This window comes from Mastigoproctus giganteus, chromosome 14, assembly GCF_048544385.1.
Source record: "Mastigoproctus giganteus isolate SK-2022 chromosome 14, ASM4854438v1, whole genome shotgun sequence".
Taxonomy (NCBI): domain Eukaryota; kingdom Metazoa; phylum Arthropoda; class Arachnida; order Uropygi; family Thelyphonidae; genus Mastigoproctus; species Mastigoproctus giganteus.
The window spans coordinates 45,779,296-45,785,062 of record NC_143588.1 but is presented as its reverse complement, the minus strand read 5'-3'; the positions used below and the strand labels follow the sequence as shown (position 1 = coordinate 45,785,062).

Below are 5,767 nucleotides of genomic sequence, written 5' to 3'. Positions count from 1 at the left end.
CCGAAACTAGTAGCACCATGTAAGACAAACCATCAAGAGCAGGCTACGGACGTGCTCTCTGGTAGCTTAATATTACGCCTACCTGTTGCCGATATGCACAGCAAGAACCAAATATAAGCATTCAAAGGATATGAAAGGCCGAACCCGGACAGCAACTTTCACGTTTTCTATATCCGGCATCCTGAAATGGTGGATTTTCTTCGTTTCACTTGTCCAGCATTTTGAATCGAATAGGAACAACCGGGAATTACAAACTATCCATGGTGTTCTCCGATTCTGAATAAGCCATCGCAGCACCTACAAATACTGTTTGAGTGGCGCTTTGGATAGTTTCCTTGACAACCAAAGAGCCAATCGATCAGTTTGGACGTTAGCATTTCTTGATGTATATGGACAGAGTTGTGTTATTTTTTTATTGGCTTTGCCGGTGTTCGAAGGGAAGGTAGTAAGTATGTAGGCTTCCGTACAAATAGGAAACCCGACGAAGCTTAACCGCTTTGTGACGTTCAAAATTCGATCTGTCATTTCGTGGCAAAGGTATATTATGTTAAGAAGGAAAGGTACTAAATCGTGGAAACTGCTCAAAAAACATTTTATGATTTATTTGAGATCCTTGAAAAGGCATTTCAGAAAACATAGTTTTCCTTCGAGGGTTGGTACAGATCACGATTATTTTTAATGGCAGTTTGCTGTTAATGGAAGTTAACGTATCTCAATTAGTATTTCTTCCGAAACAAATGATTCACCAGATGATATCCTTCAGAAATTAAGATAGTTCTTTTCAGTGTTATGTAATTACATTTAGTTAATATTATTTTTTAAAAAGAACGCCATTGGAATCAAAATTTTCGTGGGTTGCAATAGATTCTCAAAGATTTTAAAGTTCTTTTCTTTGTTTCATCAAAAATGTTCAAAAATTTTCTTGAGGGATTTTCATATGCTAAAACTTAGCGCAACTGCAACTCAGAACCCTGAAACTTAAAGTCGTGGGATTGTCATAATGATGGCTACTTGAAAAATCTGGATAAAAAAAGGTAAACTGCAGGATGGAAGCCTCCTCAACAATTCACGTTGAGGGAAATGGACCATAATCTGCCATGCTGGTCCAGTGCGGGTTAGCAGTCAGGGGCTTGAATCGCGGTCTACTCAAAGAGCATGTGCTACTGCACTCCTTTTCCTGACCACTCGGCTATGGAGGGCTTCTGGATATATAATGTGATAAAGTTGAATCTTGATTCCCAACATTGTAAATTGAATTTTACACACTAAAATCCTTTGAAATCTACGAGAGAGATAGAATCCTCCCCCTAAGGAAACGATGAATATTTTTAAAATTATACACTTTTGTGGGACACCATAATATAGCCAGCTGTCAACTGTGTTTTTATTTCAATTTTATAAATTCAAGAAAAACAATTTCTTTCTTAATTCTAAATAAATATATTATTTCACATCCAGAGCTTGCATATCTTTTCATTTAAAGTAGAAAAGCATAGAAATGTTCTGTTACTGTTGCCTATAATTATTTACGAACACATGTAAAGGTGTTTGGATCACAGGTTAGTTCTTTGCCACAGACTGCATTAAGAGGGATACCCATGAAATCCGAAATGCACCGCTGTCCTTCACCTATGAAATACAAAAACTATTTTAAAACTACGCAGCAATAACGTTAATCTAACAAAACTCGCATAAACCTTTTGATAATTGTCAGTAATGTTCGATATAGTCTTTAACTGAAAATAATACTCACCCAACTGCGCAATACATGCATCACAACATCCACAATAATCTCCCCGTGGAACAAGTGTTCTGTTCTCGGATTCGCATTCCTTAACTTCAGGACAGGTACTGGGGTTGCAGGGAGGACAAACAATGCAGTTTACTGCTGTCACTGCACACAAAGCCAAAATGATACAGGAGATCATCTGCAAATGATGAAAATACTTGTGTTTTTATTTTAACCAACGCAAGCAGCTCCACCTCAAATGCATTTCACTAACATTATCAACCATTTGACGATCATTTAGGTGGTTTATAAATAACATGGTCCGAAGGGTATGGCCATATGAAGCCTACGACTGCTATACGAACACTTCTGTATTGATCGTGAATTGAGGTGATCTTCATCCAATCAAATCTTGGCATCTACCAATTGTTAAAAATTGAATATTTTAGCCATTCTCATTATTGTTCCTCCTAAAGAACGTTTCAGGTTTTGATTGGCTGTTAGCTCTGTACAGGTACCAACTGCCTTTATCATAAACTACCGCCAAAACATATTCAGACACCCCTTTTCCTTGGTCCTTTGGGCTTTCCCTAATAAACAAGTGACTCGGACAAGTGACGGTATATAAGGAAATATGAACCACAAAAATTGGTTGGTTTTGTCGTGGCATGGAGAGCCGAGCTTACTGATTTCCAGGTTATTGTATATAATATTGGTGGCGTGTCGATTCGTGCAGTTGTTAACAATCCGACCAAAATCGATCGTCGGTGATGCTATATGAAATGAAATCGTTGATGGTACCAGTGCCGTCCAGGAATGCACGGAATTTCACGCCTCGTGACCAGAGAGTACGACAACCTCGTCAGACATCCTATAAAACATGAACCAGGAATTCAAGGGATCAACAGGGATGGGGTCTGTACCAACACACCACGTATGTTCCACTCTTGTGGTTTTCGAACCCAAAGGACCTATTACGAACGCCGTAATTGGTCCTTTGGGTTTGACGAATCTCGCTACGGTCTGCGCGGTAGCACAGTGGCATCGTCACCGTCCTCTCCGCACCGGGTGGAAAAAGCACGGGTTAGAATCCCGTCAGGCATAGATAGCAAGGTCCGCCAAACCGGGTTTCTTTGTCCAGCAAAGCAGGCAAATCGACCAGAGAACACACGCAATTTACAGACACAATACACATGGGTAGTTGAATTAACATTCCACGTGACCCTAATATAATAGTTAGAATCTCGCTAAGCTCTACTCCGATCTTTTGGGTGTTGTGTGTGAGTGGAGAATGCTTGGCTAATATCTGCTGTTGGAGTGCATTGTGCCAGCACTGAAGTTCAGAAGAGATGGGTTATGGTACGCAGATGTTTTTCATGGTTGTGGCTAAGGATCTCCGATAGTTATTGGAGGAATCGCAAACGCTGACCTCAACATTTTGGACAGTCCCACGATGTAGCAATTCTTTGATACAGATCCATGTTTGTTTCAACAGGATAAATGCCTCATGTTATACTGCATGATATGAGGGTTGTTTATTATGCAACAAGGTCTAACCGGGCCTATCATCGAGCAAGATTTACCTTCCTTACATATGGATTTTTTAAAGAATACTTAATAACTATGGCACTAACTCCTAAATTTTCTATTACGCTGATAATTAGAATAATTATTGCTACTTAATAAAAGAAAACAATTATGTGGTTAGTTAGCAACATATGTCGCTAGAATTACTTGATAGAGTCCGACTTGTATTTACTCATATCTTTAATTTGGTAAAAAGGTATACCACAGGGGTAGGGATTTTAAGCCTCACAGTGAATGGTGATTTCATTGGGTAATAGCTATTTCTGAAAGGTCAGCCTTTTTTGTTATTTTAAGTGATCAATACAGAATTGTACCATGAATATGTTTGAGCCTAAGGGTGGTTACCACAGACAAGTTCTACTGATTTGTTAGAAAATATGTCTTTAAAACTTTATATTTAATTAAATAAAAATAAATCATTTAAAATTCAACTTTAAAACGTTTTCATACTTACAGCCCCAGAAGTAGGTACTGTACTGGTTGATGTTTTTATACTGTGTTAGTGCTCCAGCTATAAAGGATAATATAAAATATTGTCTTAGTCATGGATGACTCAGTCCCTGGCCGTTCTACTAGATAAATACAATGCGCGTAGCTTTCTCTTCTAGGTTCGAGGCATTGTATGCAAATTAGTAATTACCACGTACCGCAGTATTTCCGTAACAGCCTTCTGACATAACATCCTGGTATTAATTGCGGCATGTGTCTAGACTACACTAACTACGATTTGTAGTTGGAAGACTGTGTAGTTCATTTTTTGCTTGACAGATTTTATCCTCTGCTGGATGAACGCTCTTTGATATCTTTAGAATTTTATTATGTGTATTTAATATCGTCAGCGATTTAAAATATTATTGGTGAGTACCGTATTTTTGTAAAATTCTAATAATACTGCTACAAATAAAAGCCTTGTTTTGACAACAAAAGTCCCCTTTTTAAAATTTACAGTTGAGCTTGAATGCAACAATTCTACCATTCTTGAATTTAAGATTACGTACACCTTTTTTGACAACAGCGATATCCTCTGTGTCTAATAGATTCTGTTAAGAATAAGGTCCATAGCATCTATATTTCTATAATGACCACTCTTATACCACTTGAATATTAAGATAGTTTGTTTAGTTATTGACTAAATCACAAACATTAAGGTAACGTTTCGGAACCCATCCTCAGAACACACATAGGCTGTTACCAGATTCCTGCTTACCAAAATGTCTGAATTCCATGGAAAACTACCACGTAACGTCCTTCTCCAATTATATTATAGTCCATAGTGTTTTCTCCACTCCCAACCAACCGGAAATTTTCAACAATTACTTAATTGTTAAGCTTCCACACCAATCAAAATCTTGTTTTTTCCATGAAGTCCAATGACTGATTTTCACTGCGCATAAGGCACGATAGGGTCAACAATAGTTTTGTTTCCTAATCAATCTCTTAAAAATACTAAAAAAAATTCATTTTTTAACTCTGTAGGTGCATTCTCAATTCTTTTGGCTTTGTTAAATCTTTGGATATATTCATATACAGGGAATTCACAAGTTACCTTTACTACAGTACAAATTGCACAGGCCAGGTGAGGATTACGTGCTTTGATTCTTGAAGCCCCCCCCTTCAACGGTTTTATAAAAGGACATTATGAGGGATTATTGCTAATATATTAGTAGGAGTTTAAAAATAGACTTTTTGCGATCTCTTCACCTACAGGTATCCTTATTATATGATTCTATGTCAATCGTCAACTAAATTTTAGGCATTTGATGTAGGAGGGAAATTGCTCTGTAACCTAAGTTTAGCGATTCAATTAAGTGGGGGAAAATGGTTTTTTCACGGTTCACCTGTAACATCTCAAAAAGAAAAAGGCTCGTGGATTATAGAAGACAATTGGAATGCTCAAGTTTAGTTCAAGTGATAAATGGGAAACTTACTAAAACAAGAATCAAAATTCGTGAGTGTGACAGTGTTTGTACAGACTACTATCGATACATTGAAGCAGGTGACAAATATTGCAATGCAAGGATGCTAAATGTTGCAATTTATTCTTATTGAAACCAAATATGTCCAAGTTTCATTAGCAAATGTAAAAGCTGGCTGTAGTAAGCAAAAACATACACTTACTTCAGGGAGCTCTGATTAACATGGTGCTGCATGCAGCTCGTCAGAATGTTGACAGCAACCACAGTCAATGGATATGGTGACATGGATTATTAAAACAACATGATGGAGACTGCCAATAACAAACCAGAATTAAACACTGAACTATTTTCAGAGTACACCCGGTTAGTAAAATCATTCCAAGTGTATCATTAGAATGTCACTCTACTCTCACCTGATGATGATTTTTAACTAGTATAAACAGGAATGACAGCCACCTTTGAGCGCTATACTGATAATGATCACGCAATAACCAAGCTCTGTAACACAAAATAATTTTGGTGGCCATCTTGAAAA

At 37.5% G+C, this 5,767-nt stretch overlaps 1 long non-coding RNA gene across 1 annotated transcript; it reads right to left on the bottom strand.

Annotated features, from left to right (window-relative positions):
- Nucleotides 1–1,500: 1,500 nt before the first annotated feature.
- LOC150075105 (uncharacterized) lies at nt 1,501–3,801 on the bottom strand. The gene is made up of 3 exons (XR_016547916.1): nt 3,771–3,801; nt 1,754–1,928; nt 1,501–1,629 (listed from the first exon to the last, which is right to left on the bottom strand). It is a non-coding gene; the product is annotated as an uncharacterized LOC150075105 (long non-coding RNA).
- Nucleotides 3,802–5,767: the final 1,966 nt, after the last annotated feature.